Source organism: Tachypleus tridentatus, chromosome 4, assembly GCF_004210375.1.
Source record: "Tachypleus tridentatus isolate NWPU-2018 chromosome 4, ASM421037v1, whole genome shotgun sequence".
Lineage (NCBI taxonomy): Eukaryota > Metazoa > Arthropoda > Merostomata > Xiphosura > Limulidae > Tachypleus > Tachypleus tridentatus.
In genome coordinates this window covers 47,382,512-47,406,528 of record NC_134828.1, presented here as the reverse complement: position 1 = coordinate 47,406,528, position 24,017 = coordinate 47,382,512, and the positions used below count along the sequence as shown (strand labels likewise).

The window sequence follows — 24,017 nt, the reverse complement described above, 5'->3', positions numbered from 1 at the left end:
CAGTATATGCATCATTTGCATTTGATAAAATGTTTAATTGCAATCATGGAACTGAAGTAATATAGTAGATTTTCAAATATATGAAAAAATTTTCAAATTAATTCCAGACCCAAATAAGCATTTATCATCCTCAACTTACTTCGAGACACTTGAAGTCTTTCACTGCACGTATTGACTGCATTCATAAATTTCTTTTGTCAAGATGAAGTGTTAACGTATTGTTTCTGTTTTCTTTAGAATAATATTTAAAAGTTTTATATCTCCCGCTGAAATGCAAATGAAGACGTGTTCTCATTATTTTGCTTTCGGATAACTAGCACGATAAAATCTAAAGATGTATTTCTGTCTACCGTCAATAAAAAAAAAGAAAACCTTATCGACTCTTATACTGATGTAAGTAGATTAAATGTTATTGTAAATATTCTTCCCCGTGCCAATCTTTAGTTGAGATTCTCCAGAAATTTTTTAGAGTAAGTATAAGAGCTAGGTTTTCCTGCAGTAATTCTACTAAACACTGAATAATGTTTCTAGTACCTTCCCAAATCACTGATCTTTACACTTCCATTTAGAATATGGGCATAGAAAATGAAATTGTGGTGTACAGAATGTGGCTGTAACTGCCTTCTCGTGATTCTTCAATACATGGAATACATTTTTTGAAGCTAGGTTTCGTGAAAGTTGGATTCTAGGGATAGATTTAAAAGATTGCTTAACAATTTGTTCCAACAAAGACGTACGGTCAGCATATAGACTGATGTGGCTTTGCTATAAAAAAATCACACATATATACTGTCAGCACAACTGTTGTGATGAATTGATATTTTTTTTCATATCGCAATCTCCAAGATATGACAGTGTTTTGTGTAAAGAAGGATGACGAGTAAAATACGGATTAAAAGATTTTGTTGTGGGAGACAACCTAAATGAATGTGTAGGATAGCCGAACACGGTCACAGAGTGGTATGAAAAGCTGTGATCGTGTCAGCAGCGTTGCGACGGAAAGGATATGAACCACAATCATAAAGAAATGATGCGAGACATCAGTGTCAATAAGATAAAAAAGGATTAATCCCTTTCAATACGTGTTTCTAATTTAACACCTAAAAGCAGTGGTTTCTTTTATACTTTATTACAAGTGTGTTTCTTAACAGAATACAGTATGTTGAATGTGGAAATTAAGTGAATATCGAGATATAAACATATGAAAAGGTTTTCAACTTGTAAAAAAACTCTTTTTTCAAATGTGTAGAAAAATATATACAAGGTAGTGTGGCCGAGCGGTCTAAGGCGCTGGTTTAAGGCACCAGTCCGAAAGGGCGTGGGTTCGAATCCCACCGCTGCCATTCTTTCTTTATTATGCCACATATCAGATGAACAAGAAATGTGGGTAAAATATTTCGAAGGAGAATCTTTTTGGTGGGACAAGGAGAACAAGGCAAAAGCGTTTGTTACCAATTTAACATGAAAAAACTGCCACATGTTTTATAATTTAGGTGAATCTCAGATAAACGCAGAATTTGCGACGCATAGAATTCACAACAAGACTGTGTGCCAACACAGTTTCAGAAAATATTCGTTATTTACAACACCATACGTTTTGTTCGATTATTATTAATTAACGTGTGATTATTTATACACTGAGTATTGAGAAATGATGTTTCATTGAAAATGGAAAAACGCTAAATGAGAAGCCGCTAGCACCGTCAAAGTATTTAAAGATATGGAGAATTCCGGGAATTTCGTAATGTTAAGCCATATTGCACAAGAAAGTCCGTTCCGTTTCAACAAACTGACGTTACACTTAACGGTTCCAAATGAATGTTTAATTTTTCAGGTTTATTCAAGTACAAGTTTAGTTTCGACAGCATCGTCTTTCAGTAATAATGTCCGTAGTCCTTTTCAGTAGACCAGTTATATTATTCAGGTCATGCGGGCTTCGTTAGGGTAAAGGCTAAAATTAAATTATCATCTGTGAGTGTTTTATACTAATAACTGTTGATTTCTTTGTTTTAATAAAGGCAGTAGGTCAGATGACGCTTGTTGAACTTACTTTCTCAAATTAGCATTTCTAAAGTAGGAACGCCTAAAAATCGGTGTCATGATATAAAATAACCCCAACTCGTATGTTACATTGGAAATAATGGAATTGAATCTCTCAAGAAAGAGATCATAAAAAGTTTTATGGCATTTTCAACTTTACTTTAAAATCTTTTTCATAGGAAAATAGATTTTTCTTTGACGATTTGCAGGTTCAACTTGCTGTCTGTACAATCAGAGAAATAGGAAAAACTTAAATTTTCTTCTAAAATTGAACCTCGCCATTAATAATTTCAAGAAATAGGAGCGTTTATTTTTATATAATGCCAGATGTTACGTGTGTTAACTAAACAAACATTTCTATTCACTCCTTACACAAACAACATAAATATTCCTGTTAGTATTTAGTTTGTGAAGTATAAAATGCGGTTAACTCCATTGATCTTGAAACTATATCACAATAATTCAGCAAAAAAACAATTTGTGAAATTAGCGTGAGCATAACTCAGTTTATTAAGAAATGGGTTACGATAGCAAATTTGCTATCACGTAAAACGGTGTATCGTTAAAATTTAAATATGCTGAACAAACATCGTAATTCGCGATATGCGACAGTTGATCTCGAGCGCTATGGAAGTCTCTAACTAATTTATGACAAGTTACGCCTTAGACATTGTTGTTTTAGATACATATTATCAGAGGATTTCTCGTTAAAAAGTTTCTGGAACTACGAATTGAAATATGAGATAAACAAATTACCGACTTTCCTGGGAAACCAAATCACGTGCTTACACTCTCTATAATATTCATCTGAAATACAAACAGAAGTTGGGGTGCAAATCTGCAGTATATGCATCATTTGCATTTGATAAAATGTTTAATTGCAATCATGGAACTGAAGTAATATAGTAGATTTTCAAATATATGAAAAAATTTTCAAATTAATTCCAGACCCAAATAAGCATTTATCATCCTCAACTTACTTCGAGACACTTGAAGTCTTTCACTGCACGTATTGACTGCATTCATAAATTTCTTTTGTCAAGATGAAGTGTTAACGTATTGTTTCTGTTTTCTTTAGAATAATATTTAAAAGTTTTATATCTCCCGCTGAAATGCAAATGAAGACGTGTTCTCATTATTTTGCTTTCGGATAACTAGCACGATAAAATCTAAAGATGTATTTCTGTCTACCGTCAATAAAAAAAAGAAAACCTTATCGACTCTTATACTGATGTAAGTAGATTAAATGTTATTGTAAATATTCTTCCCCGTGCCAATCTTTAGTTGAGATTCTCCAGAAATTTTTTAGAGTAAGTATAAGAGCTAGGTTTTCCTGCAGTAATTCTACTAAACACTGAATAATGTTTCTAGTACCTTCCCAAATCACTGATCTTTACACTTCCATTTAGAATATGGGCATAGAAAATGAAATTGTGGTGTACAGAATGTGGCTGTAACTGCCTTCTCGTGATTCTTCAATACATGGAATACATTTTTTGAAGCTAGGTTTCGTGAAAGTTGGATTCTAGGGATAGATTTAAAAGATTGCTTAACAATTTGTTCCAACAAAGACGTACGGTCAGCATATAGACTGATGTGGCTTTGCTATAAAAAAATCACACATATATACTGTCAGCACAACTGTTGTGATGAATTGATATTTTTTTCATATCGCAATCTCAAGATATGACAGTGTTTTGTGTAAAGAAGGATGACGAGTAAAATACGGATTAAAAGATTTTGTTGTGGGAGACAACCTAAATGAATGTGTAGGATAGCCGAACACGGTCACAGAGTGGTATGAAAAGCTGTGATCGTGTCAGCAGCGTTGCGACGGAAAGGATATGAACCACAATCATAAAGAAATGATGCGAGACATCAGTGTCAATAAGATAAAAAAGGATTAATCCCTTTCAATACGTGTTTCTAATTTAACACCTAAAAGCAGTGGTTTCTTTTATACTTTATTACAAGTGTGTTTCTTAACAGAATACAGTATGTTGAATGTGGAAATTAAGTGAATATCGAGATATAAACATATGAAAAGGTTTTCAACTTGTAAAAAAACTCTTTTTCAAATGTGTAGAAAAATATATACAAGGTAGTGTGGCCGAGCGGTCTAAGGCGCTGGTTTAAGGCACCAGTCCGAAAGGGCGTGGGTTCGAATCCCACCGCTGCCATTCTTTCTTTATTATGCCACATATCAGATGAACAAGAAATGTGGGTAAAATATTTCGAAGGAGAATCTTTTTGGTGGGACAAGGAGAACAAGGCAAAAGCGTTTGTTACCAATTTAACATGAAAAAACTGCCACATGTTTTATAATTTAGGTGAATCTCAGATAAACGCAGAATTTGCGACGCATAGAATTCACAACAAGACTGTGTGCCAACACAGTTTCAGAAAATATTCGTTATTTACAACACCATACGTTTTGTTCGATTATTATTAATTAACGTGTGATTATTTATACACTGAGTATTGAGAAATGATGTTTCATTGAAAATGGAAAAACGCTAAATGAGAAGCCGCTAGCACCGTCAAAGTATTTAAAGATATGGAGAATTCCGGGAATTTCGTAATGTTAAGCCATATTGCACAAGAAAGTCCGTTCCGTTTCAACAAACTGACGTTACACTTAACGGTTCCAAATGAATGTTTAATTTTTCAGGTTTATTCAAGTACAAGTTTAGTTTCGACAGCATCGTCTTTCAGTAATAATGTCCGTAGTCCTTTTCAGTAGACCAGTTATATTATTCAGGTCATGCGGGCTTCGTTAGGGTAAAGGCTAAAATTAAATTATCATCTGTGAGTGTTTTATACTAATAACTGTTGATTTCTTTGTTTTAATAAAGGCAGTAGGTCAGATGACGCTTGTTGAACTTACTTTCTCAAATTAGCATTTCTAAAGTAGGAACGCCTAAAATCGGTGTCATGATATAAAATAACCCCAACTCGTATGTTACATTGGAAATAATGGAATTGAATCTCTCAAGAAAGAGATCATAAAAAGTTTTATGGCATTTTCAACTTTACTTTAAAATCTTTTTTCATAGGAAAATAGATTTTTCTTTGACGATTTGCAGGTTCAACTTGCTGTCTGTACAATCAGAGAAATAGGAAAAACTTAAATTTTCTTCTAAAATTGAACCTCGCCATTAATAATTTCAAGAAATAGGAGCGTTTATTTTTATATAATGCCAGATGTTACGTGTGTTAACTAAACAAACATTTCTATTCACTCCTTACACAAACAACATAAATATTCCTGTTAGTATTTAGTTTGTGAAGTATAAAATGCGGTTAACTCCATTGATCTTGAAACTATATCACAATAATTCAGCAAAAAAACAATTTGTGAAATTAGCGTGAGCATAACTCAGTTTATTAAGAAATGGGTTACGATAGCAAATTTGCTATCACGTAAAACGGTGTATCGTTAAAAATTTAAATATGCTGAACAAACATCGTAATTCGCGATATGCGACAGTTGATCTCGAGCGCTATGGAAGTCTCTAACTAATTTATGACAAGTTACGCCTTAGACATTGTTGTTTTAGATACATATTATCAGAGGATTTCTCGTTAAAAAGTTTCTGGAACTACGAATTGAAATATGAGATAAACAAATTACCGACTTTCCTGGGAAACCAAATCACGTGCTTACACTCTCTATAATATTCATCTGAAATACAAACAGAAGTTGGGGTGCAAATCTGCAGTATATGCATCATTTGCATTTGATAAAAATGTTTAATTGCAATCATGGAACTGAAGTAATATAGTAGATTTTCAAATATATGAAAAAATTTTCAAATTAATTCCAGACCCAAATAAGCATTTATCATCCTCAACTTACTTCGAGACACTTGAAGTCTTTCACTGCACGTATTGACTGCATTCATAAATTTCTTTTGTCAAGATGAAGTGTTAACGTATTGTTTCTGTTTTCTTTAGAATAATATTTAAAAGTTTTATATCTCCCGCTGAAATGCAAATGAAGACGTGTTCTCATTATTTTGCTTTCGGATAACTAGCACGATAAAATCTAAAGATGTATTTCTGTCTACCGTCAATAAAAAAAAAGAAAACCTTATCGACTCTTATACTGATGTAAGTAGATTAAATGTTATTGTAAATATTCTTCCCCGTGCCAATCTTTAGTTGAGATTCTCCAGAAATTTTTTAGAGTAAGTATAAGAGCTAGGTTTTCCTGCAGTAATTCTACTAAACACTGAATAATGTTTCTAGTACCTTCCCAAATCACTGATCTTTACACTTCCATTTAGAATATGGGCATAGAAAATGAAATTGTGGTGTACAGAATGTGGCTGTAACTGCCTTCTCGTGATTCTTCAATACATGGAATACATTTTTTGAAGCTAGGTTTCGTGAAAGTTGGATTCTAGGGATAGATTTAAAAGATTGCTTAACAATTTGTTCCAACAAAGACGTACGGTCAGCATATAGACTGATGTGGCTTTGCTATAAAAAAATCACACATATATACTGTCAGCACAACTGTTGTGATGAATTGATATTTTTTTCATATCGCAATCTCCAAGATATGACAGTGTTTTGTGTAAAGAAGGATGACGAGTAAAATACGGATTAAAAGATTTTGTTGTGGGAGACAACCTAAATGAATGTGTAGGATAGCCGAACACGGTCACAGAGTGGTATGAAAAGCTGTGATCGTGTCAGCAGCGTTGCGACGGAAAGGATATGAACCACAATCATAAAGAAATGATGCGAGACATCAGTGTCAATAAGATAAAAAAGGATTAATCCCTTTCAATACGTGTTTCTAATTTAACACCTAAAAGCAGTGGTTTCTTTTATACTTTATTACAAGTGTGTTTCTTAACAGAATACAGTATGTTGAATGTGGAAATTAAGTGAATATCGAGATATAAACATATGAAAAGGTTTTCAACTTGTAAAAAACTCTTTTTTCAAATGTGTAGAAAAATATATACAAGGTAGTGTGGCCGAGCGGTCTAAGGCGCTGGTTTAAGGCACCAGTCCGAAAGGGCGTGGGTTCGAATCCCACCGCTGCCATTCTTTCTTTATTATGCCACATATCAGATGAACAAGAAATGTGGGTAAAATATTTCGAAGGAGAATCTTTTTGGTGGGACAAGGAGAACAAGGCAAAAGCGTTTGTTACCAATTTAACATGAAAAAACTGCCACATGTTTTATAATTTAGGTGAATCTCAGATAAACGCAGAATTTGCGACGCATAGAATTCACAACAAGACTGTGTGCCAACACAGTTTCAGAAAATATTCGTTATTTACAACACCATACGTTTTGTTCGATTATTATTAATTAACGTGTGATTATTTATACACTGAGTATTGAGAAATGATGTTTCATTGAAAATGGAAAAACGCTAAATGAGAAGCCGCTAGCACCGTCAAAGTATTTAAAGATATGGAGAATTCCGGGAATTTCGTAATGTTAAGCCATATTGCACAAGAAAGTCCGTTCCGTTTCAACAAACTGACGTTACACTTAACGGTTCCAAATGAATGTTTAATTTTTCAGGTTTATTCAAGTACAAGTTTAGTTTCGACAGCATCGTCTTTCAGTAATAATGTCCGTAGTCCTTTTCAGTAGACCAGTTATATTATTCAGGTCATGCGGGCTTCGTTAGGGTAAAGGCTAAAATTAAATTATCATCTGTGAGTGTTTTATACTAATAACTGTTGATTTCTTTGTTTTAATAAAGGCAGTAGGTCAGATGACGCTTGTTGAACTTACTTTCTCAAATTAGCATTTCTAAAGTAGGAACGCCTAAAATTCGGTGTCATGATATAAAATAACCCCAACTCGTATGTTACATTGGAAATAATGGAATTGAATCTCTCTCTCAAGAAAGAGATCATAAAAAGTTTTATGGCATTTTCAACTTTACTTTAAAATCTTTTTTCATAGGAAAATAGATTTTTCTTTGACGATTTGCAGGTTCAACTTGCTGTCTGTACAATCAGAGAAATAGGAAAAACTTAAATTTTCTTCTAAAATTGAACCTCGCCATTAATAATTTCAAGAAATAGGAGCGTTTATTTTTATATAATGCCAGATGTTACGTGTGTTAACTAAACAAACATTTCTGTTCACTCCTTACACAAACAACATAAATATTCCTGTTAGTATTTAGTTTGTGAAGTATAAAATGCGGTTAACTCCATTAATCTTGAAACTATATCACAATAATTCAGCAAAAAACAATTTGTGAAATTAGCGTGAGCATAACTCAGTTTATTAAGAAATGGGTTACGATAGCAAATTTGCTATCACGTAAAACGGTGTATCGTTAAAAATTTAAATATGCTGAACAAACATCGTAATTCGCGATATGCGACAGTTGATCTCGAGCGCTATGGAAGTCTCTAACTAATTTATGACAAGTTACGCCTTAGACATTGTTGTTTTAGATACATATTATCAGAGGATTTCTCGTTAAAAAGTTTCTGGAACTACGAATTGAAATATGAGATAAACAAATTACCGACTTTCCTGGGAAACCAAATCACGTGCTTACACTCTCTATAATATTCATCTGAAATACAAACAGAAGTTGGGGTGCAAATCTGCAGTATATGCATCATTTGCATTTGATAAAATGTTTAATTGCAATCATGGAACTGAAGTAATATAGTAGATTTTCAAATATATGAAAAAATTTTCAAATTAATTCCAGACCCAAATAAGCATTTATCATCCTCAACTTACTTCGAGACACTTGAAGTCTTTCACTGCACGTATTGACTGCATTCATAAATTTCTTTTGTCAAGATGAAGTGTTAACGTATTGTTTCTGTTTTCTTTAGAATAATATTTAAAAGTTTTATATCTCCCGCTGAAATGCAAATGAAGACGTGTTCTCATTATTTTGCTTTCGGATAACTAGCACGATAAAATCTAAAGATGTATTTCTGTCTACCGTCAATAAAAAAAAGAAAACCTTATCGACTCTTATACTGATGTAAGTAGATTAAATGTTATTGTAAATATTCTTCCCCGTGCCAATCTTTAGTTGAGATTCTCCAGAAATTTTTTAGAGTAAGTATAAGAGCTAGGTTTTCCTGCAGTAATTCTACTAAACACTGAATAATGTTTCTAGTACCTTCCCAAATCACTGATCTTTACACTTCCATTTAGAATATGGGCATAGAAAATGAAATTGTGGTGTACAGAATGTGGCTGTAACTGCCTTCTCGTGATTCTTCAATACATGGAATACATTTTTTGAAGCTAGGTTTCGTGAAAGTTGGATTCTAGGGATAGATTTAAAAGATTGCTTAACAATTTGTTCCAACAAAGACGTACGGTCAGCATATAGACTGATGTGGCTTTGCTATAAAAAAATCACACATATATACTGTCAGCACAACTGTTGTGATGAATTGATATTTTTTTCATATCGCAATCTCCAAGATATGACAGTGTTTTGTGTAAAGAAGGATGACGAGTAAAATACGGATTAAAAGATTTTGTTGTGGGAGACAACCTAAATGAATGTGTAGGATAGCCGAACACGGTCACAGAGTGGTATGAAAAGCTGTGATCGTGTCAGCAGCGTTGCGACGGAAAGGATATGAACCACAATCATAAAGAAATGATGCGAGACATCAGTGTCAATAAGATAAAAAGGATTAATCCCTTTCAATACGTGTTTCTAATTTAACACCTAAAAGCAGTGGTTTCTTTTATACTTTATTACAAGTGTGTTTCTTAACAGAATACAGTATGTTGAATGTGGAAATTAAGTGAATATCGAGATATAAACATATGAAAAGGTTTTCAACTTGTAAAAAACTCTTTTTCAAATGTGTAGAAAAATATATACAAGGTAGTGTGGCCGAGCGGTCTAAGGCGCTGGTTTAAGGCACCAGTCCGAAAGGGCGTGGGTTCGAATCCCACCGCTGCCATTCTTTCTTTATTATGCCACATATCAGATGAACAAGAAATGTGGGTAAAATATTTCGAAGGAGAATCTTTTTGGTGGGACAAGGAGAACAAGGCAAAAGCGTTTGTTACCAATTTAACATGAAAAAACTGCCACATGTTTTATAATTTAGGTGAATCTCAGATAAACGCAGAATTTGCGACGCATAGAATTCACAACAAGACTGTGTGCCAACACAGTTTCAGAAAATATTCGTTATTTACAACACCATACGTTTTGTTCGATTATTATTAATTAACGTGTGATTATTTATACACTGAGTATTGAGAAATGATGTTTCATTGAAAATGGAAAAACGCTAAATGAGAAGCCGCTAGCACCGTCAAAGTATTTAAAGATATGGAGAATTCCGGGAATTTCGTAATGTTAAGCCATATTGCACAAGAAAGTCCGTTCCGTTTCAACAAACTGACGTTACACTTAACGGTTCCAAATGAATGTTTAATTTTTCAGGTTTATTCAAGTACAAGTTTAGTTTCGACAGCATCGTCTTTCAGTAATAATGTCCGTAGTCCTTTTCAGTAGACCAGTTATATTATTCAGGTCATGCGGGCTTCGTTAGGGTAAAGGCTAAAATTAAATTATCATCTGTGAGTGTTTTATACTAATAACTGTTGATTTCTTTGTTTTAATAAAGGCAGTAGGTCAGATGACGCTTGTTGAACTTACTTTCTCAAATTAGCATTTCTAAAGTAGGAACGCCTAAAATCGGTGTCATGATATAAAATAACCCCAACTCGTATGTTACATTGGAAATAATGGAATTGAATCTCTCAAGAAAGAGATCATAAAAGTTTTATGGCATTTTCAACTTTACTTTAAAATCTTTTTCATAGGAAAATAGATTTTTCTTTGACGATTTGCAGGTTCAACTTGCTGTCTGTACAATCAGAGAAATAGGAAAAACTTAAATTTTCTTCTAAAATTGAACCTCGCCATTAATAATTTCAAGAAATAGGAGCGTTTATTTTTATATAATGCCAGATGTTACGTGTGTTAACTAAACAAACATTTCTATTCACTCCTTACACAAACAACATAAATATTCCTGTTAGTATTTAGTTTGTGAAGTATAAAATGCGGTTAACTCCATTGATCTTGAAACTATATCACAATAATTCAGCAAAAAAACAATTTGTGAAATTAGCGTGAGCATAACTCAGTTTATTAAGAAATGGGTTACGATAGCAAATTTGCTATCACGTAAAACGGTGTATCGTTAAAATTTAAATATGCTGAACAAACATCGTAATTCGCGATATGCGACAGTTGATCTCGAGCGCTATGGAAGTCTCTAACTAATTTATGACAAGTTACGCCTTAGACATTGTTGTTTTAGATACATATTATCAGAGGATTTCTCGTTAAAAAGTTTCTGGAACTACGAATTGAAATATGAGATAAACAAATTACCGACTTTCCTGGAAACCAAATCACGTGCTTACACTCTCTATAATATTCATCTGAAATACAAACAGAAGTTGGGGTGCAAATCTGCAGTATATGCATCATTTGCATTTGATAAAATGTTTAATTGCAATCATGGAACTGAAGTAATATAGTAGATTTTCAAATATATGAAAAAATTTTCAAATTAATTCCAGACCCAAATAAGCATTTATCATCCTCAACTTACTTCGAGACACTTGAAGTCTTTCACTGCACGTATTGACTGCATTCATAAATTTCTTTTGTCAAGATGAAGTGTTAACGTATTGTTTCTGTTTTCTTTAGAATAATATTTAAAAGTTTTATATCTCCCGCTGAAATGCAAATGAAGACGTGTTCTCATTATTTTGCTTTCGGATAACTAGCACGATAAAATCTAAAGATGTATTTCTGTCTACCGTCAATAAAAAAAAGAAAACCTTATCGACTCTTATACTGATGTAAGTAGATTAAATGTTATTGTAAATATTCTTCCCCGTGCCAATCTTTAGTTGAGATTCTCCAGAAATTTTTTAGAGTAAGTATAAGAGCTAGGTTTTCCTGCAGTAATTCTACTAAACACTGAATAATGTTTCTAGTACCTTCCCAAATCACTGATCTTTACACTTCCATTTAGAATATGGGCATAGAAAATGAAATTGTGGTGTACAGAATGTGGCTGTAACTGCCTTCTCGTGATTCTTCAATACATGGAATACATTTTTTGAAGCTAGGTTTCGTGAAAGTTGGATTCTAGGGATAGATTTAAAAGATTGCTTAACAATTTGTTCCAACAAAGACGTACGGTCAGCATATAGACTGATGTGGCTTTGCTATAAAAAAATCACACATATATACTGTCAGCACAACTGTTGTGATGAATTGATATTTTTTTCATATCGCAATCTCCAAGATATGACAGTGTTTTGTGTAAAGAAGGATGACGAGTAAAATACGGATTAAAAGATTTTGTTGTGGGAGACAACCTAAATGAATGTGTAGGATAGCCGAACACGGTCACAGAGTGGTATGAAAAGCTGTGATCGTGTCAGCAGCGTTGCGACGGAAAGGATATGAACCACAATCATAAAGAAATGATGCGAGACATCAGTGTCAATAAGATAAAAAAGGATTAATCCCTTTCAATACGTGTTTCTAATTTAACACCTAAAAGCAGTGGTTTCTTTTATACTTTATTACAAGTGTGTTTCTTAACAGAATACAGTATGTTGAATGTGGAAATTAAGTGAATATCGAGATATAAACATATGAAAAGGTTTTCAACTTGTAAAAAAACTTTTTTCAAATGTGTAGAAAAATATATACAAGGTAGTGTGGCCGAGCGGTCTAAGGCGCTGGTTTAAGGCACCAGTCCGAAAGGGCGTGGGTTCGAATCCCACCGCTGCCATTCTTTCTTTATTATGCCACATATCAGATGAACAAGAAATGTGGGTAAAATATTTCGAAGGAGAATCTTTTTGGTGGGACAAGGAGAACAAGGCAAAAGCGTTTGTTACCAATTTAACATGAAAAAACTGCCACATGTTTTATAATTTAGGTGAATCTCAGATAAACGCAGAATTTGCGACGCATAGAATTCACAACAAGACTGTGTGCCAACACAGTTTCAGAAAATATTCGTTATTTACAACACCATACGTTTTGTTCGATTATTATTAATTAACGTGTGATTATTTATACACTGAGTATTGAGAAATGATGTTTCATTGAAAATGGAAAAACGCTAAATGAGAAGCCGCTAGCACCGTCAAAGTATTTAAAGATATGGAGAATTCCGGGAATTTCGTAATGTTAAGCCATATTGCACAAGAAAGTCCGTTCCGTTTCAACAAACTGACGTTACACTTAACGGTTCCAAATGAATGTTTAATTTTTCAGGTTTATTCAAGTACAAGTTTAGTTTCGACAGCATCGTCTTTCAGTAATAATGTCCGTAGTCCTTTTCAGTAGACCAGTTATATTATTCAGGTCATGCGGGCTTCGTTAGGGTAAAGGCTAAAATTAAATTATCATCTGTGAGTGTTTTATACTAATAACTGTTGATTTCTTTGTTTTAATAAAGGCAGTAGGTCAGATGACGCTTGTTGAACTTACTTTCTCAAATTAGCATTTCTAAAGTAGGAACGCCTAAAATCGGTGTCATGATATAAAATAACCCCAACTCGTATGTTACATTGGAAATAATGGAATTGAATCTCTCAAGAAAGAGATCATAAAAAGTTTTATGGCATTTTCAACTTTACTTTAAAATCTTTTTTCATAGGAAAATAGATTTTTCTTTGACGATTTGCAGGTTCAACTTGCTGTCTGTACAATCAGAGAAATAGGAAAAACTTAAATTTTCTTCTAAAATTGAACCTCGCCATTAATAATTTCAAGAAATAGGAGCGTTTATTTTTATATAATGCCAGATGTTACGTGTGTTAACTAAACAAACATTTCTATTCACTCCTTACACAAACAACATAAATATTCCTGTTAGTATTTAGTTTGTGAAGTATAAAATGCGGTTAACTCCATTGATCTTGAAACTATATCACAATAATTCAGCAAAAAAACAATTTGTGAAATTAGCGTGAGCATAACTCAGTTTATTAAGAAATGGGTTACGATAGCAAATTTGCTATCACGTAAAACGGTGTATCGTTAAAAATTTAAATATGCTGAACAAACATCGTAATTCGCGATATGCGACAGTTGATCTCGAGCGCTATGGAAGTCTCTAACTAATTTATGACAAGTTACGCCTTAGACATTGTTGTTTTAGATACATATTATCAGAGGATTTCTCGTTAAAAAGTTTCTGGAACTACGAATTGAAATATGAGATAAACAAATTACCGACTTTCCTGGAAACCAAATCACGTGCTTACACTCTCTATAATATTCATCTGAAATACAAACAGAAGTTGGGGTGCAAATCTGCAGTATATGCATCATTTGCATTTGATAAAATGTTTAATTGCAATCATGGAACTGAAGTAATATAGTAGATTTTCAAATATATGAAAAAATTTTCAAATTAATTCCAGACCCAAATAAGCATTTATCATCCTCAACTTACTTCGAGACACTTGAAGTCTTTCACTGCACGTATTGACTGCATTCATAAATTTCTTTTGTCAAGATGAAGTGTTAACGTATTGTTTCTGTTTTCTTTAGAATAATATTTAAAAGTTTTATATCTCCCGCTGAAATGCAAATGAAGACGTGTTCTCATTATTTTGCTTTCGGATAACTAGCACGATAAAATCTAAAGATGTATTTCTGTCTACCGTCAATAAAAAAAAAGAAAACCTTATCGACTCTTATACTGATGTAAGTAGATTAAATGTTATTGTAAATATTCTTCCCCGTGCCAATCTTTAGTTGAGATTCTCCAGAAATTTTTTAGAGTAAGTATAAGAGCTAGGTTTTCCTGCAGTAATTCTACTAAACACTGAATAATGTTTCTAGTACCTTCCCAAATCACTGATCTTTACACTTCCATTTAGAATATGGGCATAGAAAATGAAATTGTGGTGTACAGAATGTGGCTGTAACTGCCTTCTCGTGATTCTTCAATACATGGAATACATTTTTTGAAGCTAGGTTTCGTGAAAGTTGGATTCTAGGGATAGATTTAAAAGATTGCTTAACAATTTGTTCCAACAAAGACGTACGGTCAGCATATAGACTGATGTGGCTTTGCTATAAAAAAATCACACATATATACTGTCAGCACAACTGTTGTGATGAATTGATATTTTTTTCATATCGCAATCTCCAAGATATGACAGTGTTTTGTGTAAAGAAGGATGACGAGTAAAATACGGATTAAAAGATTTTGTTGTGGGAGACAACCTAAATGAATGTGTAGGATAGCCGAACACGGTCACAGAGTGGTATGAAAAGCTGTGATCGTGTCAGCAGCAGCGTTGCGACGGAAAGGATATGAACCACAATCATAAAGAAATGATGCGAGACATCAGTGTCAATAAGATAAAAAGGATTAATCCCTTTCAATACGTGTTTCTAATTTAACACCTAAAAGCAGTGGTTTCTTTTATACTTTATTACAAGTGTGTTTCTTAACAGAATACAGTATGTTGAATGTGGAAATTAAGTGAATATCGAGATATAAACATATGAAAAGGTTTTCAACTTGTAAAAAACTCTTTTTTCAAATGTGTAGAAAAATATATACAAGGTAGTGTGGCCGAGCGGTCTAAGGCGCTGGTTTAAGGCACCAGTCCGAAAGGGCGTGGGTTCGAATCCCACCGCTGCCATTCTTTCTTTATTATGCCACATATCAGATGAACAAGAAATGTGGGTAAAATATTTCGAAGGAGAATCTTTTTGGTGGGACAAGGAGAACAAGGCAAAAGCGTTTGTTACCAATTTAACATGAAAAAACTGCCACATGTTTTATAATTTAGGTGAATCTCAGATAAACGCAGAATTTGCGACGCATAGAATTCACAACAAGACTGTGTGCCAACACAGTTTCAGAAAATATTCGTTATTTACAACACCATACGTTTTGTTCGATTATTATTAATTAACGTGTGATTATTTATACACTGAGTATTGAGAAATGATGTTTCATTGAAAATGGAAAAACGCTAAATGAGAAGCCGCTAGCACCGTCAAAGTATTTAAAGATATGGAGAATTCCGGGAATTTCGTAATGTTAAGCCATATTGCACAAGAAAGTCCGTTCCGTTTCAACAAACTGACGTTACACTTAACGGTTCCAAATGAATGTTTAATTTTTCAGGTTTATTCAAGTACAAGTTTAGTTTCGACAGCATCGTCTTTCAGTAATAATGTCCGTAGTCCTTTTCAGTAGACCAGTTATATTATTCAGGTCATGCGGGCTTCGTTAGGGTAAAGGCTAAAATTAAATTATCATCTGTGAGTGTTTTATACTAATAACTGTTGATTTCTTTGTTTTAATAAAGGCAGTAGGTCAGATGACGCTTGTTGAACTTACTTTCTCAAATTAGCATTTCTAAAGTAGGAACGCCTAAAATCGGTGTCATGATATAAAATAACCCCAACTCGTATGTTACATTGGAAATAATGGAATTGAATCTCTCAAGAAAGAGATCATAAAAGTTTTATGGCATTTTCAACTTTACTTTAAAATCTTTTTCATAGGAAAATAGATTTTTCTTTGACGATTTGCAGGTTCAACTTGCTGTCTGTACAATCAGAGAAATAGGAAAAACTTAAATTTTCTTCTAAAATTGAACCTCGCCATTAATAATTTCAAGAAATAGGAGCGTTTATTTTTATATAATGCCAGATGTTACGTGTGTTAACTAAACAAACATTTCTATTCACTCCTTACACAAACAACATAAATATTCCTGTTAGTATTTAGTTTGTGAAGTATAAAATGCGGTTAACTCCATTGATCTTGAAACTATATCACAATAATTCAGCAAAAAAACAATTTGTGAAATTAGCGTGAGCATAACTCAGTTTATTAAGAAATGGGTTACGATAGCAAATTTGCTATCACGTAAAACGGTGTATCGTTAAAATTTAAATATGCTGAACAAACATCGTAATTCGCGATATGCGACAGTTGATCTCGAGCGCTATGGAAGTCTCTAACTAATTTATGACAAGTTACGCCTTAGACATTGTTGTTTTAGATACATATTATCAGAGGATTTCTCGTTAAAAAGTTTCTGGAACTACGAATTGAAATATGAGATAAACAAATTACCGACTTTCCTGGGAAACCAAATCACGTGCTTACACTCTCTATAATATTCATCTGAAATACAAACAGAAGTTGGGGTGCAAATCTGCAGTATATGCATCATTTGCATTTGATAAAATGTTTAATTGCAATCATGGAACTGAAGTAATATAGTAGATTTTCAAATATATGAAAAAATTTTCAAATTAATTCCAGACCCAAATAAGCATTTATCATCCTCAACTTACTTCGAGACACTTGAAGTCTTTCACTGCACGTATTGACTGCATTCATAAATTTCTTTTGTCAAGATGAAGTGTTAACGTATTGTTTCTGTTTTCTTTAGAATAATATTTAAAAGTTTTATATCTCCCGCTGAAATGCAAATGAAGACGTGTTCTCATTATTTTGCTTTCGGATAACTAGCACGATAAAATCTAAAGATGTATTTCTGTCTACCGTCAATAAAAAAAAGAAAACCTTATCGACTCTTATACTGATGTAAGTAGATTAAATGTTATTGTAAATATTCTTCCCCGTGCCAATCTTTAGTTGAGATTCTCCAGAAATTTTTTAGAGTAAGTATAAGAGCTAGGTTTTCCTGCAGTAATTCTACTAAACACTGAATAATGTTTCTAGTACCTTCCCAAATCACTGATCTTTACACTTCCATTTAGAATATGGGCATAGAAAATGAAATTGTGGTGTACAGAATGTGGCTGTAACTGCCTTCTCGTGATTCTTCAATACATGGAATACATTTTTTGAAGCTAGGTTTCGTGAAAGTTGGATTCTAGGGATAGATTTAAAGATTGCTTAACAATTTGTTCCAACAAAGACGTACGGTCAGCATATAGACTGATGTGGCTTTGCTATAAAAAAATCACACATATATACTGTCAGCACAACTGTTGTGATGAATTGATATTTTTTTTCATATCGCAATCTCCAAGATATGACAGTGTTTTGTGTAAAGAAGGATGACGAGTAAAATACGGATTAAAGATTTTGTTGTGGGAGACAACCTAAATGAATGTGTAGGATAGCCGAACACGGTCACAGAGTGGTATGAAAAGCTGTGATCGTGTCAGCAGCGTTGCGACGGAAAGGATATGAACCACAATCATAAAGAAATGATGCGAGACATCAGTGTCAATAAGATAAAAAGGATTAATCCCTTTCAATACGTGTTTCTAATTTAACACCTAAAAGCAGTGGTTTCTTTTATACTTTATTACAAGTGTGTTTCTTAACAGAATACAGTATGTTGAATGTGGAAATTAAGTGAATATCGAGATATAAACATATGAAAAGGTTTTCAACTTGTAAAAAACTCTTTTTTCAAATGTGTAGAAAAATATATACAAGGTAGTGTGGCCGAGCGGTCTAAGGCGCTGGTTTAAGGCACCAGTCCGAAAGGGCGTGGGTTCGAATCCCACCGCTGCCATTCTTTCTTTATTATGCCACATATCAGATGAACAAGAAATGTGGGTAAAATATTTCGAAGGAGAATCTTTTTGGTGGGACAAGGAGAACAAGGCAAAAGCGTTTGTTACCAATTTAACATGAAAAAACTGCCACATGTTTTATAATTTAGGTGAATCTCAGATAAACGCAGAATTTGCGACGCATAGAATTCACAACAAGACTGTGTGCCAACACAGTTTCAGAAAATATTCGTTATTTACAACACCATACGTTTTGTTCGATTATTATTAATTAACGTGTGATTATTTATACACTGAGTATTGAGAAATGATGTTTCATTGAAAATGGAAAAACGCTAAATGAGAAGCCGCTAGCACCGTCAAAGTATTTAAAGATATGGAGAATTCCGGGAATTTCGTAATGTTAAGCCATATTGCACAAGAAAGTCCGTTCCGTTTCAACAAACTGACGTTACACTTAACGGTTCCAAATGAATGTTTAATTTTTCAGGTTTATTCAAGTACAAGTTTAGTTTCGACAGCATCGTCTTTCAGTAATAATGTCCGTAGTCCTTTTCAGTAGACCAGTTATATTATTCAGGTCATGCGGGCTTCGTTAGGGTAAAGGCTAAAATTAAATTATCATCTGTGAGTGTTTTATACTAATAACTGTTGATTTCTTTGTTTTAATAAAGGCAGTAGGTCAGATGACGCTTGTTGAACTTACTTTCTCAAATTAGCATTTCTAAAGTAGGAACGCCTAAAATCGGTGTCATGATATAAAATAACCCCAACTCGTATGTTACATTGGAAATAATGGAATTGAATCTCTCAAGAAAGAGATCATAAAAGTTTTATGGCATTTTCAACTTTACTTTAAAATCTTTTTCATAGGAAAATAGATTTTTCTTTGACGATTTGCAGGTTCAACTTGCTGTCTGTACAATCAGAGAAATAGGAAAAACTTAAATTTTCTTCTAAAATTGAACCTCGCCATTAATAATTTCAAGAAATAGGAGCGTTTATTTTTATATAATGCCAGATGTTACGTGTGTTAACTAAACAAACATTTCTATTCACTCCTTACACAAACAACATAAATATTCCTGTTAGTATTTAGTTTGTGAAGTATAAAATGCGGTTAACTCCATTGATCTTGAAACTATATCACAATAATTCAGCAAAAAAACAATTTGTGAAATTAGCGTGAGCATAACTCAGTTTATTAAGAAATGGGTTACGATAGCAAATTTGCTATCACGTAAAACGGTGTATCGTTAAAATTTAAATATGCTGAACAAACATCGTAATTCGCGATATGCGACAGTTGATCTCGAGCGCTATGGAAGTCTCTAACTAATTTATGACAAGTTACGCCTTAGACATTGTTGTTTTAGATACATATTATCAGAGGATTTCTCGTTAAAAAGTTTCTGGAACTACGAATTGAAATATGAGATAAACAAATTACCGACTTTCCTGGGAAACCAAATCACGTGCTTACACTCTCTATAATATTCATCTGAAATACAAACAGAAGTTGGGGTGCAAATCTGCAGTATATGCATCATTTGCATTTGATAAAATGTTTAATTGCAATCATGGAACTGAAGTAATATAGTAGATTTTCAAATATATGAAAAAATTTTCAAATTAATTCCAGACCCAAATAAGCATTTATCATCCTCAACTTACTTCGAGACACTTGAAGTCTTTCACTGCACGTATTGACTGCATTCATAAATTTCTTTTGTCAAGATGAAGTGTTAACGTATTGTTTCTGTTTTCTTTAGAATAATATTTAAAAGTTTTATATCTCCCGCTGAAATGCAAATGAAGACGTGTTCTCATTATTTTGCTTTCGGATAACTAGCACGATAAAATCTAAAGATGTATTTCTGTCTACCGTCAATAAAAAAAAGAAAACCTTATCGACTCTTATACTGATGTAAGTAGATTAAATGTTATTGTAAATATTCTTCCCCGTGCCAATCTTTAGTTGAGATTCTCCAGAAATTTTTTAGAGTAAGTATAAGAGCTAGGTTTTCCTGCAGTAATTCTACTAAACACTGAATAATGTTTCTAGTACCTTCCCAAATCACTGATCTTTACACTTCCATTTAGAATATGGGCATAGAAAATGAAATTGTGGTGTACAGAATGTGGCTGTAACTGCCTTCTCGTGATTCTTCAATACATGGAATACATTTTTTGAAGCTAGGTTTCGTGAAAGTTGGATTCTAGGGATAGATTTAAAAGATTGCTTAACAATTTGTTCCAACAAAGACGTACGGTCAGCATATAGACTGATGTGGCTTTGCTATAAAAAAATCACACATATATACTGTCAGCACAACTGTTGTGATGAATTGATATTTTTTTCATATCGCAATCTCCAAGATATGACAGTGTTTTGTGTAAAGAAGGATGACGAGTAAAATACGGATTAAAAGATTTTGTTGTGGGAGACAACCTAAATGAATGTGTAGGATAGCCGAACACGGTCACAGAGTGGTATGAAAAGCTGTGATCGTGTCAGCAGCGTTGCGACGGAAAGGATATGAACCACAATCATAAAGAAATGATGCGAGACATCAGTGTCAATAAGATAAAAAGGATTAATCCCTTTCAATACGTGTTTCTAATTTAACACCTAAAAGCAGTGGTTTCTTTTATACTTTATTACAAGTGTGTTTCTTAACAGAATACAGTATGTTGAATGTGGAAATTAAGTGAATATCGAGATATAAACATATGAAAAGGTTTTCAACTTGTAAAAAAACTCATTTTTCAAATGTGTAGAAAAATATATACAAGGTAGTGTGGCCGAGCGGTCTAAGGCGCTGGTTTAAGGCACCAGTCCGAAAGGGCGTGGGTTCGAATCCCACCGCTGCCATTCTTTCTTTATTATGCCACATATCAGATGAACAAGAAATGTGGGTAAAATATTTCGAAGGAGAATCTTTTTGGTGGGACAAGGAGAACAAGGCAAAAGCGTTTGTTACCAATTTAACATGAAACAACTGCCACATGTTTTATAATTTAGGTGAATCTCAGATAAACGCAGAATTTGCGACGCATAGAATTCACAACAAGACTGTGTGCCAACACAGTTTCAGAAAATATTCGTTATTTACAACACCATACGTTTTGTTCGATTATTATTAATTAACGTGTGATTATTTATACACTGAGTATTGAGAAATGATGTTTCATTGAAAATGGAAAAACGCTAAATGAGAAGCCGCTAGCACCGTCGCAGTATTTAAAGATATGGAGAATTCCGGGAATTTCGTAATGTTAAGCCATATTGCACAAGAAAGTCCGTTCCGTTTCAACAAACTGACGTTACACTTAACGGTTCCAAATGAATGTTTAATTTTTCAGGTTTATTCAAGTACAAGTTTAGTTTCGACAGCATCGTCTTTCAGTAATAATGTCCGTAGTCCTTTTCAGTAGACCAGTTATATTATTCAGGTCATGCGGGCTTCGTTAGGGTAAAGGCTAAAATTAAATTATCATCTGTGAGTGTTTTATACTAATAACTGTTGATTTCTTTGTTTTAATAAAGGCAGTAGGTCAGATGACGCTTGTTGAACTTACTTTCTCAAATTAGCATTTCTAAAGTAGGAACGCCTAAAATCGGTGTCATGATATAAAATAACCCCAACTCGTATGTTACATTGGAAATAATGGAATTGAATCTCTCAAGAAAGAGATCATAAAAAGTTTTATGGCATTTTCAACTTTACTTTAAAATCTTTTTTCATAGGAAAATAGATTTTCTTTGACGATTTGCAGGTTCAACTTGCTGTCTGTACAATCAGAGAAATAGGAAAAACTTAAATTTTCTTCTAAAATTGAACCTCGCCATTAATAATTTCAAGAAATAGGAGCGTTTATTTTTATATAATGCCAGATGTTACGTGTGTTAACTAAACAAACATTTCTATTCACTCCTTACACAAACAACATAAATATTCCTGTTAGTATTTAGTTTGTGAAGTATAAAATGCGGTTAACTCCATTGATCTTGAAACTATATCACAATAATTCAGCAAAAAAACAATTTGTGAAATTAGCGTGAGCATAACTCAGTTTATTAAGAAATGGGTTACGATAGCAAATTTGCTATCACGTAAAACGGTGTATCGTTAAAAATTTAAATATGCTGAACAAACATCGTAATTCGCGATATGCGACAGTTGATCTCGAGCGCTATGGAAGTCTCTAACTAATTTATGACAAGTTACGCCTTAGACATTGTTGTTTTAGATACATATTATCAGAGGATTTCTCGTTAAAAAGTTTCTGGAACTACGAATTGAAATATGAGATAAACAAATTACCGACTTTCCTGGAAACCAAATCACGTGCTTACACTCTCTATAATATTCATCTGAAATACAAACAGAAGTTGGGGTGCAAATCTGCAGTATATGCATCATTTGCATTTGATAAAATGTTTAATTGCAATCATGGAACTGAAGTAATATAGTAGATTTTCAAATATATGAAAAAATTTTCAAATTAATTCCAGACCCAAATAAGCATTTATCATCCTCAACTTACTTCGAGACACTTGAAGTCTTTCACTGCACGTATTGACTGCATTCATAAATTTCTTTTGTCAAGATGAAGTGTTAACGTATTGTTTCTGTTTTCTTTAGAATAATATTTAAAAGTTTTATATCTCCCGCTGAAATGCAAATGAAGACGTGTTCTCATTATTTTGCTTTCGGATAACTAGCACGATAAAATCTAAAGATGTATTTCTGTCTACCGTCAATAAAAAAAAGAAAACCTTATCGACTCTTATACTGATGTAAGTAGATTAAATGTTATTGTAAATATTCTTCCCCGTGCCAATCTTTAGTTGAGATTCTCCAGAAATTTTTTAGAGTAAGTATAAGAGCTAGGTTTTCCTGCAGTAATTCTACTAAACACTGAATAATGTTTCTAGTACCTTCCCAAATCACTGATCTTTACACTTCCATTTAGAATATGGGCATAGAAAATGAAATTGTGGTGTACAGAATGTGGCTGTAACTGCCTTCTCGTGATTCTTCAATACATGGAATACATTTTTTGAAGCTAGGTTTCGTGAAAGTTGGATTCTAGGGATAGATTTAAAAGATTGCTTAACAATTTGTTCCAACAAAGACGTACGGTCAGCATATAGACTGATGTGGCTTTGCTATAAAAAAATCACACATATATACTGTCAGCACAACTGTTGTGATGAATTGATATTTTTTTCATATCGCAATCTCCAAGATATGACAGTGTTTTGTGTAAAGAAGGATGACGAGTAAAATACGGATTAAAAGATTTTGTTGTGGGAGACAACCTAAATGAATGTGTAGGATAGCCGAACACGGTCACAGAGTGGTATGAAAAGCTGTGATCGTGTCAGCAGCGTTGCG

General features: G+C 33.3%; 8 non-coding genes across 8 annotated transcripts; all 8 read left to right on the top strand.

Moving 5' to 3' along the window:
• The first annotated feature begins 1,263 nt into the window (after positions 1 to 1,263).
• Positions 1,264 to 1,343, top strand: TRNAL-AAG (transfer RNA leucine (anticodon AAG)). The gene has a single exon. It is a non-coding gene; the product is annotated as a tRNA-Leu (tRNA).
• A 2,797-nt stretch (positions 1,344 to 4,140) lies between these two features.
• On the top strand, positions 4,141 to 4,220 carry TRNAL-AAG (transfer RNA leucine (anticodon AAG)). The gene has a single exon. It is a non-coding gene; the product is annotated as a tRNA-Leu (tRNA).
• Positions 4,221 to 7,021: 2,801 nt separating this feature from the next.
• On the top strand, positions 7,022 to 7,101 carry TRNAL-AAG (transfer RNA leucine (anticodon AAG)). Its single transcript has one exon. It is a non-coding gene; the product is annotated as a tRNA-Leu (tRNA).
• Positions 7,102 to 9,902: 2,801 nt separating this feature from the next.
• TRNAL-AAG (transfer RNA leucine (anticodon AAG)) lies at positions 9,903 to 9,982 on the top strand. Its single transcript has one exon. It is a non-coding gene; the product is annotated as a tRNA-Leu (tRNA).
• Positions 9,983 to 12,776: 2,794 nt separating this feature from the next.
• Positions 12,777 to 12,856, top strand: TRNAL-AAG (transfer RNA leucine (anticodon AAG)). Its single transcript has one exon. It is a non-coding gene; the product is annotated as a tRNA-Leu (tRNA).
• A 2,801-nt stretch (positions 12,857 to 15,657) lies between these two features.
• Positions 15,658 to 15,737, top strand: TRNAL-AAG (transfer RNA leucine (anticodon AAG)). Its single transcript has one exon. It is a non-coding gene; the product is annotated as a tRNA-Leu (tRNA).
• Positions 15,738 to 18,531: 2,794 nt separating this feature from the next.
• Positions 18,532 to 18,611, top strand: TRNAL-AAG (transfer RNA leucine (anticodon AAG)). Its single transcript has one exon. It is a non-coding gene; the product is annotated as a tRNA-Leu (tRNA).
• Positions 18,612 to 21,407: 2,796 nt separating this feature from the next.
• On the top strand, positions 21,408 to 21,487 carry TRNAL-AAG (transfer RNA leucine (anticodon AAG)). Its single transcript has one exon. It is a non-coding gene; the product is annotated as a tRNA-Leu (tRNA).
• The last annotated feature ends 2,530 nt before the right edge of the window (positions 21,488 to 24,017 follow it).